Source organism: Cyanistes caeruleus, unplaced genomic scaffold, assembly GCF_971803275.1.
Source record: "Cyanistes caeruleus unplaced genomic scaffold, bCyaCae1.hap1.1 HAP1_SCAFFOLD_65, whole genome shotgun sequence".
NCBI classification, from domain to species: domain Eukaryota; kingdom Metazoa; phylum Chordata; class Aves; order Passeriformes; family Paridae; genus Cyanistes; species Cyanistes caeruleus.
Window position 1 is genome coordinate 2,673,666 of NW_028255884.1, and position 12,828 is coordinate 2,686,493.

General features: G+C 55.9%; 2 protein-coding genes across 2 annotated transcripts in view; both read left to right on the forward strand.

Moving 5' to 3' along the window:
- Positions 1-12,828, forward strand: part of LOC147647176 (serine/threonine-protein kinase pim-1-like) — a 90,580-nt gene that overhangs the window by 75,780 nt on the left and 1,972 nt on the right. The window lies entirely within an intron of this gene.
- The window catches only part of LOC147647177 (uncharacterized), a 66,515-nt gene that overhangs the window by 31,712 nt on the left and 21,975 nt on the right, over positions 1-12,828 (forward strand). The window lies entirely within an intron of this gene.

The following is a 12,828-nucleotide window of genomic DNA, read 5'->3' on the forward strand; positions in this document are numbered from 1 at the left end:
TCTCTTAGATTTTAGAACAATAATATGATTTTTTAAATATATTTCTAAAATAGTAAATGGTCTTATCATCAGAAAGAGGAGCTACAAGAAGAACATTTGGTTTTGTAACCAGAATGTGAGCAGTCATAACAAAAAGTGGGGCAAAGAAACCCTTGGACCTACTCCAATGGGTTGACCCAGGGGTGTGTAACTGGGGCAGCTGAATCTCCTATTGAATGTTTCTGTTAAATATCCTAATGAATTAATCTTAATAAATTGCTGAAATAAGGGGCTGGGTGTGCCTCATCCCTACTGGGACACCTGGAAGTTTCCAATAAAGCTGTTTTTTCTTTACTGTTCCAACACTCTTGCAGACAGTTATTTTTCTCTTTTGATTATAGGCAACAGGGGGATGAGAGAAGCAGAAGAGGAATTGTAATCCCAGAATCACAGAACATTCTGAGTTGAAACGGACACACCAGGAACAGCAAAGTAATGTTTGAACATTTACAGAGATGCCAGAATTGTAAGTTTGGGTGCTCAGTCTCTCTGCTGGAAGCCTCCTAAACAGCCTAAATGCACTGCTCTGATATTGTCATTCGTATCTGGGGCTCTCAGGGAGGCTCTGGCATCTGCAGCAGCTGAGTCAGGCCCTGCCCTTGGGATTGCTGCCAGGCAGGTGTGTCCATGGGAATGGGGTGTCCCAGCTTCCCTGTGACCTGTGGGGCTGTGGGCAAAGCAGTCCATGGGAAAGGGGAATGAGCTGAGCCCCTCCCTGAGATCCCATCATGGGCACACCTGGGGATCTCCTTGCTGTGTCCTTCCAAGCTCTGAGCTGCCCTCCTGGCTGCAAATCTGTGCCAGAGCCTCTCAGAGTTCCCTGAATGTCCCACGGGGAAGGGCAGAGATGCCACAGCTGAGGAAATGCTGTTGGCTCTGCCAAGGGAGCCGTGAGTGTCCTTGGCAGAGATGGGTGCTGAGACCTTGCCCAGAGACCTTTAGAGAGGGTGAGACATTCAGGGATCCCTCTGCTCTGGGCAGGGTCTGGTTTATGCCAGGGTGACACAGGAGTGAGATTGTGCTCTGATTCCAGCCAAAGGTGCAAACCCAGGGCAGCTGGGAACAAGCCCATCCAGCCCCTCACCTTCCCTAAGCCACAGGGAATCCTTTACCTCTCACATCTCTCAGTGGGAAATTCTGAGTGCAGCAGAAATGCTGGGGATTTCTGACCTCAGAGAACCAGGAATGATTTGTGGATAGGAAAACAATTTGTAAAACCAACTCCTGCTATACTTTAGAAGTGTGTGTGCAGATGGCAACAAGCCTTCCTGCATTAGGAGTGATTCCCCTGACAAATCCTGAATTTCCAGCCTAGTCCCTCTCCTGCATGGCCACAAACCCAGGGCAGCAGGGCAGGGATGGCTCCTGGAGAGCCTCCAGACACAGGCCTGGCTGCTCCTGGAACACACAGACAGCACAGCTGGAGATCAGTCAGGGACCTGGGTGAAGTTTTCCCAGAGCAGGAACAAGGGCGGGTGAGTCCCAGCCTCTCCCGATTTGTCACTGCTTTTTTTCTTCATCAACAGGTCCCCATGTGCAGCCACAGCAAATGTCCAACAGCAGCTCCATCAGCCACTTCCTCCTGCTGGCATTGGCAGACACGCGGCAGCTGCAGCTCCTGCACTTCTGCCTCTTCCTGGGCATCTCCCTGGCTGCCCTCCTGGGCAACGGCCTCATCATCAGCGCCGTAGCCTGCAGCCACCACCTGCACAGCCCCATGTTCTTCTTCCTGCTCAACCTGGCCCTCACTGACCTGGGCTCCATCTGCACCACTGTGCCCAAAGCCATGCACAATTCCCTCTGGGACACCAGACACATCTCCTACACAGGATGTGCTGCACAAGTATTTTTTTTTGCTTTTTTCATCTCAGCAGAGTTTTCCCTCCTGACCATCATGTGCTACGACCGCTACGTGTCCATCTGCAAACCCCTGCACTACGGGACCCTCCTGGGCAGCAGAGCTTGTGCCCACATGGCAGCAGCTGCCTGGGCCAGTGCCTTTCTCTATTCACTGCTGCACACAGCCAATACATTTTCCCTGCCTCTGTGCCAGGGCAATGCCCTGGGGCAGTTCTTCTGTGAAATCCCACACATCCTCAAGCTCTCCTGCTCCAAATCCTACCTCAGGGAACTTGGGCTCATTGCTGTTAGTGCATGTTTAGCACTTGGCTGTTTTGTGTTCATTGTTTTCTCCTATGTGCAGATCTTCAGGGCTGTGCTGAGGATCCCCTCTGAGCAGGGAAGGTACAAAGCCTTTTCCACCTGCCTCCCTCACCTGGCTGTGGTCTCCCTGTTCCTCAGCACTGCAGGATTTGCTAACCTGAAGCCCCCCTCCATCTCCTCCCCATCCCTGGATCTGGCACTGTCAGTTCTGTACTCAGTGGTGCCTCCAGCCCTGAACCCCCTCATCTACAGCCTGAGGAACCAGGAGCTCAAGACTGCAGTGTGGACACTGATGACTGGATGGTTTAAAAAAACATTAAACTGCTGGCCAATTTCTGCAAATCACTTATAATAAAAATCACCTTTGATACTTCCTGTTGGTTTCATTTTGGAGGTTTTCTGTGTTTTCCTTTTTTAATTTTGTCCACAAAGAAATGTCATTGTTTGTGCCATTTCTCATTTTGTTTCTCTCCACCTGCCCTGTGGCCACACACTGTGCCAATGAGGGGCTGTGCTCTTGATGGCTTTCAATGAAGTAAAGGACCTCCCAGGAAAGTTTTCTCCAGAGATGCCCCTTTTGTTCCCTTCTCTGGAGCTGCAGCAGCAGTGTCTGTGTGCAGAGCTGGGGGCAGATCAGTGCTGGCACAGCAGCTGTGCCCAGGAGCAGCAGCACTTGGTGTTGCCAGTGCTGCTCCCGTGCCACTGCCCCGCTGCCCTCCTGGCCCTGGTGTTGCTGCAGGGCCTGAGTGCTCTCGGGGCCGGGCACAGCCCTGGGGGTGGCAGTGCCGGGGCTGCAGCAGGGACAGGCCATGGGCACTGCTGGGGCAGCGCTGACGCCTCAGGGCAGGGCCTGGGGGCTCCAGGCTCCTTGCCCAGGCTCTCTCAAGAACACGGCCAGGCCAAAGCTCAGCACAGAAAACCCCCGTGAGCAGCCCCAGGGTGGCCGTGGGCAGGCTGGGGGCAAACAGCATGGCTGGGGCTCTGCAAGGTCCCTGGGGGAGATGGGAAGGAGCAGCAGAGCAGGGGCTGATCCATCCCCACTGCGCTGGACACCCCAGGGCAGCATCCCAGAGCGTCCTCATGGAGCTGCCAACAACATCCCCCCTGTGCAGCCCTGGCCTCTCCCCCAGCTCAGAGAGGTGCCTCATCCTTGCAGGCACAGACACGGCAGCACTGGCTCAGGAGCCCCTGTTTGCACTGCCCAGAGCAGGTGTCAGCACCCCCATGGTGCTGCTGTGGGGAGATGAACCTGAGGGAGCACAAATGCCATCAGCCCCTGGGGCCAGGCAGGGCTGGGTGACAGGAGGGAAACCACTCAGGTTTGTCATGGCCTCTGAAGTCACACAGAAAATTTGTTCCCATGAGCTGTGAGTTTCCTGTGCCACTGGAGACCTTGCTGCTCAGAGCCAGGGCTGCCTGGCAGCCACCCCCAAATGGCCCTGAGCATTTCCTCTGCTTCCCCTTTGCTTTCTTTACTCCTCCTGATCCAGATTTCTTCCTATTCCTTTTGATTAATAACCCCAGCTCCTTCAGCCACTCCGGAAAGACTTGTGCTCCAGACCCCTCACCAGCCTTGTTGCCCTTCTCTGGACATGCTCCAGCCCATCCATGCTGCCCAACCAGTGCCAAGCACAGGGGAAGAATCCGTGCCCTGGTCCTCCTTGCCACACCGTTCCTGATCCAGGCCAGGAGCCATTGGCCTCCTTGGCCACCTGGGCACACTGCTGGCTCATGCCCAGCCTCCTGTCCATCAGTGCCCCAGCTCCCTTTCTGCCTGGCTGCTGTCCAGCCACTCTGTCCCCAGCCTGGAGCACTGCAGGGGTTGTTGGGACCAAAGTGCAGGACCTGGAACTTGGACTTGTTAAACCTCACCTTGTTGGGTTTGGGCCCTGGATCCAGCCTGTCCAGCTCCCTGTGCAGAGCCCTCCTACCCTGCAGCACATCAACACTCCCAGCCAACCTGGTGTCACCACAGTTCCATGGGGCCCTGGAGTGTCACAATGGTCTCCAGGATTCCATGAAGCCTCCCAGCAATCCAATTTTGGATCATACTGGGAGTAGCTGGACTCATACTGGGAGTATCTGAGAATGACTGGGAACACACCATGCACATCATCCCCCATACTGGGGGTGACTGGGAGCAACTGGGAGCATGCTGGGAGCCAATGGCATCATACTGGGACTGACTGGGTTGATCTAGCCAGAGGCAACTGGGACCATCCTGGGAGTGCTGCCTTGTGACAAGGATCATACTGGAGCTTACTGGGCTCATGATGGTGTTGAAAGGGAACAACTGGGATCTCTGAACACCAAAGGTTCCTTTCCTGCTCACTGAAGAAGGAGCTTCCCAGTATCCATGTGTGAGGGGACCTTCACCTGAACCAGATGCTGTTAGGAGAAAAAGCTGCCTCTGCTGGAAAATCCCACACAAGTCAATGCCAAGAGAGCATTTTGCTTTCACAACTTCCCTCCTGGAGCCACGGTCCTTTTGGATCACACAGCAAGCAAGAGAACAGCACAAAATACAAGGCTGTGTCCAGTTTTTGGCTGGACCAGCAAACAGAGGGAGGAATGCCAGGGTTCACTGCCACAGACTCTTCTCCTCTGGGGAACAGAACCCCCCAGGCTCCATTCCAAATGCTGTGCACACCCTGCTGGCTACAAACAACCCCTTTTTTAAGAAGTTGTTGGCAAGAGCTCTCCCAAATAAATGGCATCTTAATGGCAATTTTGTTTCAAAATCACCTCTGTTCCAAAGGAAGAACACAAAGCCCACAGCAATCCCAAAGGCACATATGGTGCACCTGGGGAAATCCTCGACTTAGGGGCCCAGTGGGTTAAAAAATACCCATCAGAAGCCCCAGAGTGCAGAGTGCAAACTGCAGCAACCACTTGCTGGATCATTTTGGCTGTGCTGCACACGTCTGCAGACTGTCTGTCCCCCTGCCAGGACAGAAGGACACCCGTCAGGGGCTGGGCTGGCTGCTGAGAATGCCTCGGGCAGGAGGATCCTCAGGCAATGAGCAGGTGCCCAGAGCCGCTCTGACACTGAGGCCTCTGTGCCCCACAGCAACGGGAACACCACAAGGACACGGCAACGTTCCTGTGACATCACAGCAGCAGCTCCCCCAAAACCGCCTGGAAGGTTCTCCTGGGTCACCAAGGAGCACAAAGGATCCTCAGAGGGCACAACCTATTGCTCAAGGGATGCAAGAGGAGCTCAGAAAATGCAGCAAATGAGGACACCCCACAGCCCAGCCTGAACAGTGAGAAGGAACAAAGATGTGAGCAAAAAAAGGAAATTCAACTTTTGGTCACTGATGCTTCTGACTAAAACCAGCAAGTTTTGTTTCCTCTGGGACCTTTGTTCTAGTTCTAGAAACAAGCAAGGTTCTCTGCTGTCAATGTACAGAAAGCAGGAACTTGGGGGAAAGAAGGCTGAGAGTGCCAAGCCTTGTGTGACTCCTTGGACATCTTGTGGCTGAGGGTGTCCAAGGCAATGGACTCACAAGCGGGGTCCCTGCCCTCCCCACTGACAGCTGCCATCTCTCCTTCAGCCCCACACGTGTCTCCAACAACCTCCTGTCAAGGGCCTCCATCCACACATTCCATCACCAGCCACAGATCCTCATCCACGAGGTCACCCAGCATCCCTGAGGCCACAGCAGGGAGTGCTCCTGGCATCTGGTAGAGCACTGTGGCTTTCCTGGGATCCTTCTGGTGCCTGTGGCTGAGAGGAGTGGGGTGGATGGAACCAGGACGGGTCATAGATCAGCAGCCCCACTGCAAGCAGTGCTTTCTCCTGCTGTGTGGGGACCGTGGGGTGACTGATATTGGGACTCCTCTGGCTTTGGTCCTGCAGAGCACACAGTGGCTCAGACACTGGGCTGAGGGAAGGGGTGCCATGGAAACCCAGCACAGGCATTTCTCTTTGGAGAGGGGGTTCTGCAGGGAGAAGGGAGAAGAAGAGACCTTCCTGTCTGCTGAGATTCCCCCTCCTCTTTCAGCAGCCATTCCACAATCCATCAGTACCAGAGTTCATAGGATCACTTCCATGCCAGGGAGCACAAGGCACTCAAAACTGAACCCTGCCAGAGCCCAGCCCTGCCTGCCCATTTGGAGAGTGTGGGGGAATGGAATTTCAGCAGGAGCTGACCCACAATGATACTTTGCCACTGGTGGGTTTCTCACAGCCTTAGAAGGAGTTTGAGATCTCTGTCCCCAACACCTGCTCACCCTTCAAGTGCACACACGAGCCTGGGGGCAATTCAGGTTCCCTGGAGTGGTGGCTGCTTCCCTTGGAAACAGGAGCTGTTGTCTTTTCCAGTGTGCTTAACTCCCTTCTACCTATTAGAAAGTGGGTGAGTAAAGGAAATGACCCTGGAGAAAGGGGACCAGAGCCTTTGAAAAGGATGAAACATGTCTGAATTGCAAATAAAATCTCTTTCATTTATTTCTTTAGTACTAATCTATTACTAGAAACAAAAACTTGTTTCTGAGGTGATTATTAGGATTCGGGGCTTTATTTCTTTTTCTTGTTGTTATTGATATTTATTAGTATTACTTTTCATTGTTAAGACTTTTAAATCTTAGACATTAATAACAATGACTGGATGTCACTCATTGGGAAACTTCCCTTGCTTTTCTCACTGGGATTAAACTCTACAATCAACTCCAAGTTGCCAGTGGATTCAAAAGACAGGAAATCTTTTTAATGGTGGGTTTAGTGTGGTTTGGAGCTGGGGAAATGCCTCATCCTTTCCCAGAGGGGCCCCAAGCCCACTCTGCTGCCACATCTGCACTCGTGGCCCCTCACGGCTGCTCTGCCCTGGGGACATGGTGGGACCCCTCCTGCCAGGGCTGAGGCCCCTCATGGCCCCTCACAGCCCCTCATGGCCCCATAGAACCTCTCATGGCCCCATAGAACATCTCTTGGACCCTCACAGCCCCTCATGGCCCCTCACTACCCCTCATGGCCCCACAGAACCTCTCATGGCCTCATAGAACCTCTCACAGCCCCTCATGTCCCTTCATGGCCCCTCATTTCCCCTCACAGCCCCTCATGGCCCCACAGAACCTCTCATGGCCCCATAGAACATCTCTTGGCCCCTCACAGCTCCTCATGGCCCCTCACTACCCCTCATGGCCCCATAGAACCTCTCATGGCCCCACAGAACCTCTCATAGCCTCATAGAACCCTTCATGGCCCCTCATTTCCCCTCACAGCCCCTCATGGCCCCATAGAACCTCTCATGGCCCCATAGAACCTCTCATTTCCCCTCACAGCCCCTCACAGCCCCATAGAACCTCTCATGGCCCCATAGAACCTCTCATTTCCCCTCACGGCCCCTCACAGCCCCAGGGGGTCCTCCCAAAGGAGAAGGGGTCGGGCCCTGCTCTTTCTCCTTTTATTTCGGTCCCTTCACAGCGCCGAGTAAAGAAAGGCTGAATGGAGCCTTTCCCCAGCGTTTCCCTCGGGGTTCATTGCGGGCTGAAGCTCTGTGCTGGCGCTGGCCCCAGCACCAACATCCCTGCAGCCCCCAAGGCCTTTGCTGTCCCCCCATGTCCATTCCCTGTCCCCGAGTCCCGCCCGGCTCTGGCAGCAGCAGCAGCCGCAGCGCAGCGGGCGCAGGCCCGGCCCGGCCGGGGCTCCCGGCCAGGAGCAGCAGCAGCGCCGGCCCTTCCCACCTGCTCCTGCCTCGGCTTCCCAGGGCTTTTGCCAGGGCAATGCTGGACTACAGCAACAATCCCCCACAAACAGCCCTGATTCCTCAGGGCCCGCTCTGCTGCCCTCAGCCAGCCCTCAGAGGAAGAAAGGATCGGGATCCAGCGCTGTTTTCAGCCCTGTTTTACTCACCCTGAGGTGACAACAGGAGGCTGTTGGTGCCTTGGCCTTGGCAATTGTAGATCCCGGCTGCTCTTGCCCCTCTTCTGCTTGCCACTTGAATTTTAGCAGTACAGCTGCAATTGCCTCTTTCAATCAGTGCTACCCACTGTGCTTTTGTCACGGGGAACTCAGGATTTTTGTTTCAGGCATCATGATCAGTACAGATCAAAATGCTCCCAAGTCCCTCAGCACTAAGTCGAGGGGAATTAAAGCCACACAGGTCACATTTGCAGTGCTCAAACACAGCCCTGTTGCTGCTGCTGCTGCTGAAATAGAATCAGCTGACAGAGGCCATCACAGAAATTGCCTCTGCAGTGGCAAATCAAATGAAAAAATCCACCAGGAGAAAGAAAAACCAGAACTTCCCAACTCGCTTCATTGTTTCTTCTGAGCAGCAGAAGAAAAAGGAACAGGGCACCTTTCAGGCAGCTCCACAAGCTCAGGGTTCTCATTTCCTGGGGAATCTGAGATGCAATTGGCCTTGTTAAAAGGATAAAAGCAAAGGGAATGAATTGGGAATTATTAGGAAAAAATGACCCTTCTTACACACAAAGTTCACCAAGTCATTCCCTGCATTTCTCCTTTTCACATTCTTTCTCTCATCCACTGAGAGCTCCAGCTTATCATGTTCTGCTGCCTATCATCACCTGATTGTGCTCTTGATTTCTCCCAGTGCAAGAGATGTAGAATCATCTCAACTGAACACAGAAACAAACTCCCTCTGTCAGCCCATCTTCATGTTCCAGATCACTTTCCAGATGTCCATGGGGCTGTTGGAATGATGAGCTCTCCACTGCTGGCTGCAGGCTCTGGAGATTCTTTCTCCACATTCAGCCAGGCTTGTATTCCCCAACAATTCCTGGTAGCCCATCATGTTTTCTTTGGGTAGAAGAGGAACAATGAAAACCTCACCAATGGCACAACTCCCCAGTGCACAAGGAAAAGAAAGAACAAGTTGTCAAGTTCTTCAAACATTTGTCCTGCTTTGCTGCAAGAGTTGTGCTGCACTCACAGTGTGGGAAGCCAAGAGAAGCTGCAGCTGGGGGCACATCTTGTGACAGGAGCTGCGCCTTGTTCTCCAGGACAGGTTTTTGGAAAGAACAGACGGGACTGGGGAGAAGATTCTGGGAAAATTGAAACGGCTTTTTTAAGAAATGAAAATAAAATCCAAAGAAACAACCAATATGTTTTTCTCTATTTTTCTCTATTTTTTTTTTCTCTATTCTCTATTTTTATGTTCCCCTTTTCCATCTTGCGCTGTTTCTCCATCCCATTCATTCCAAATGGATCTCACCTCTAAGATCTGAGACTTGGCAAGTTTTAGACCCTGTAAAATACCCTGAGCTATAGCCAGTTTGCCTTGCCCTGTTTTCCTTGGAAAGCAATGCTGGAGACACAAGTGCAGTGCTTGGCTCAGGTACAAATTCTGCATTCAGGGAATGTGCTCAGACGGTGTCTGAGCCTCAGCAGGGACAAGGCACAGCAGCAGCCAAGGGCATTGCTGTGCCCCTGTGCAGGAGTCCAGACTCTGGCTCTTGGCTCAGCAGGGCAAAGTTGCCGTGTTTGGCCAGGCTCAGGGGCTGCCCGGGGAGCGCGGGGCTCGGGGCGGGGCCGAGCGGGCAACGGACAAACGGACACGGGGACAAACGGCCCCGGGGCTTCAGTTGCAGCAGCAGCAGCGGCGAAAGCAGCGAAAGCAGAGAATTAATCGATTTCTGTCTCTCCTCTCCCTCTTCCACTGTCCCGCATCCTCTCCTGATCTCCCTTTTCCTGTGTCCCCTTCTTTTCCAGTTTCCCTCTCCCCGTGCCCACCCGGGCCATGCCCCCAGCCCGCCCCCGGCCCCGGGCGGGGCTGCCCCGGCCCCGGCCCCGTCCGTCCCTCCGCGGTCTCGCCTCCGCCCAGCTCTGGCTGTGCTGGCTCTGGCTGTGCTGGGCGGGCATCAGTGCCTGGGGCTGGGGCAGCATCGCTGCCCTTTGGCTCCGCCTGGCCCGACCCCGACCCCGGCCCCGGCCCCGGCCCCGGCCCCGGCCCCGGCCCCGGCTCCTCCCGGGGCCCGCGGAGGACACAGGCGGTGCGGCCGCTGCCGCCGCCTCCGCTGCGGCTTCCCCGGCCCGAGCTCCGCCGCTGTCGCGTTCCAATGAGGGAACGCCTGCGGGTGCCCGGCCCGGGGAGCTCGGGGAGCGCTCGGGGGCCGTTCCTGGCCCCGGGCCGAGCACTGACGGCCGCGTCTCTTCCCCAGGGAAGGCGCAGCAGGCCCTGCAGCAGCGCTACCGAGTGGGTTCACTGCTGGGGCGCGGCGGCTTTGGCAGAGTTTTTGCGGCCACTCGGCTCTCGGACGGACTCCCGGTGAGCAGAGGGGCCGGCGGCGGGCGGAGGAGGAGGAGGGGGCGGAGGAGGAGGATGGGGCTGGACACGGTGGGCGGTGAGCTGAATCCGCTGTTCCCTTTGGCTTGCAGGTGGCCATCAAAAAGGTGCCACGGAACCGCGTCCGGCACTGGGGCGAGCTGGTGAGTGAGCGGGGCCAGCGGCAGAAGCCGGGCCGTGCCGGGCGGGGATGAGCCGGGGCCCGGCAGGGTGGGAGCCGCCAGGACACCTGGAGGGAGAGCGGGCGTGGGGCCAGCGGAGGGCACAGAGCATCCCGGGCTGGCTGAGGGCTTCCCGAGCCCTGGCACGGCCTCAGCCCCACTGACGGCACCGTGCTCCTCCCGCAGCCCGACGGCACCAGCGCACCCCTGGAGATAGTGCTGCTGGACAAGGTGTCCACAGGCTTCCCCGGTGTGGTGCAGCTGCTGGAATGGCTTGAGCTCCCTAACACCATCGTGATGGTGCTGGAGCGCCCGGAGCGGTGTCAGGACCTGCGGCGTTTCATTCGGGCACGGAGGTTCCTGTCCGAGGAAGAGGCGCGGGAGCTGTTCCAGCAGGTGCTGGCGGCCGTGCGGCACTGCACCAGCTGCGGGGTCCTGCACCGAGATATCAAACCTGAGAACGTCTTGGTAGACCTGGACACCGGCGAGGCAAAACTGATCGACTTCGGCTGTGGCACCTACCTGCAGGACACAGCCTACACTCAATTTGCAGGTGAGCCCACACAGGGGTGGTGATCCTGGTCCTGGCATCTCCTGGCCCAACCTGGGTGTGGCAGGAGGGATTCTCCCTTTGGCTGCCAGTCACAGGACTGAGTCTTCAGCCAAGTTGCTTCTGAGCAGAACTGGGTGGGGACCCATCTTCCAGCCCTGCTGGCAGCCTTTGCCTGCCACTCTGCCCAGGACTGGGGCTGGGGCTGGGGCAGCCAGCCTGACAAAACCCCCGTGGGTGGGAGTAGCAGAGAGGGGGAGGCAGAACCTGTGCACCTGCTGGTTTGGTGTGCAGGTGAGAATGGGCTTGGACTGCTCTGCTCACCTGGTTTGACTTGGTTCAAGATATATTTTGGGCAATGCCAGCAGGGAGGATGTGGGTATGGTTTTTCCCCAGCACTGAGTGGGTATTTCCCTTTGTGTGTCATGGTCAGGCCTTCCCAGGGTTTCTGCTGCCCTCTTCCAGCACCAGTGGCTTCTTTTCCAACCCCAGGTTTGTACCCAAGTCCCAGGTGCTGGTGAGAGGGCAGCAGGTCACCCCGTGTGCCACTGGGGCAGCCCCCACATGCCCAGGGATGCTGGGGCCAGGCTCTGGGAGCAGCAGCATCCCCCTGATGAGCTCCATCCATATTCCATAGGAACACCGTCATACAGCCCCCCGGAATGGAACGACTTCGGCTGGTACCATGGCGAGGCAGCGACCGTCTGGTCCCTGGGCATCCTGCTGCACGAGATGGTCTGCGGGGAGCACCCTTTCAGGAGGGGCAGGAACATCAGATGGGGCCAGCTCCCGCTGCCACAACGGCTCTCCCAAGGTGGATCCTCATCTCTGGGCACGGGGGGAACACCAGTGTTGGGAGACAGCAGCGGGCTCGTGAGCATCCCGCTCTGGCAGCTGCTGAGGAGGTGGCACATGTCCTGCTCTCCTGCTCTCCTCCAAAACAAAGAATTGATGGGAAAGTTTAGGCCCAGCTCTGAGCACATCCAGCGTGGCCTGGGCACGGGAATAGTGGGGCAAAGCCGACAGGAGCCTTCTCCAACTGACCAGTGGTTTGTGGTTTCTCTCCCCAGATTGCCAAATTCTGATCAGGTGGTGTTTATCCCTGAACTCCTTGGACAGGCCCTCATTAGAAGACCTGTCCTGTGATCCCTGGATGCAGGATATTCATCAGCCCTAGAAGAAGGGAGAGAGCCACGGGCACAGTGATGCAGGGACCTGGTAAGTTACAGCTCCACACATGCCCTGGCAATCAGCAGCAAAGAAACCCAGACTTTTTTGTCCTGCCTGTGTCACTGCACTGGGGTCATGGAATGGGAACACACAGCCCTTGTGCTGGAGCTGAGCTGCTCTGCCCAGCACTGGTGGGCACCATCTGAGCTGGTTTTGCTTGTCCTGCTTCACTGACAGCCAGGCCCTGGGCAGAACCCTGACAGCCTGGTGTCACCCCAGGGAAGAAGGAGCCCCTGGAGAAGCTGTACCAGGTGGGGCTGCTGCTGCTGCTGCTGGAGACATGGAGGACAGCAGCAAGGATGACAACCTCTTCCTCCACCTGGCCAGTGGGAGCTGGCGATGATGGACTTTGATTCTGGCACCTTCTTCAAAGCCAGGCTCCACAGGGAATTTTCAGGTAAGTCCAGACCCAGGGGGATGCTCCCAGATTTGT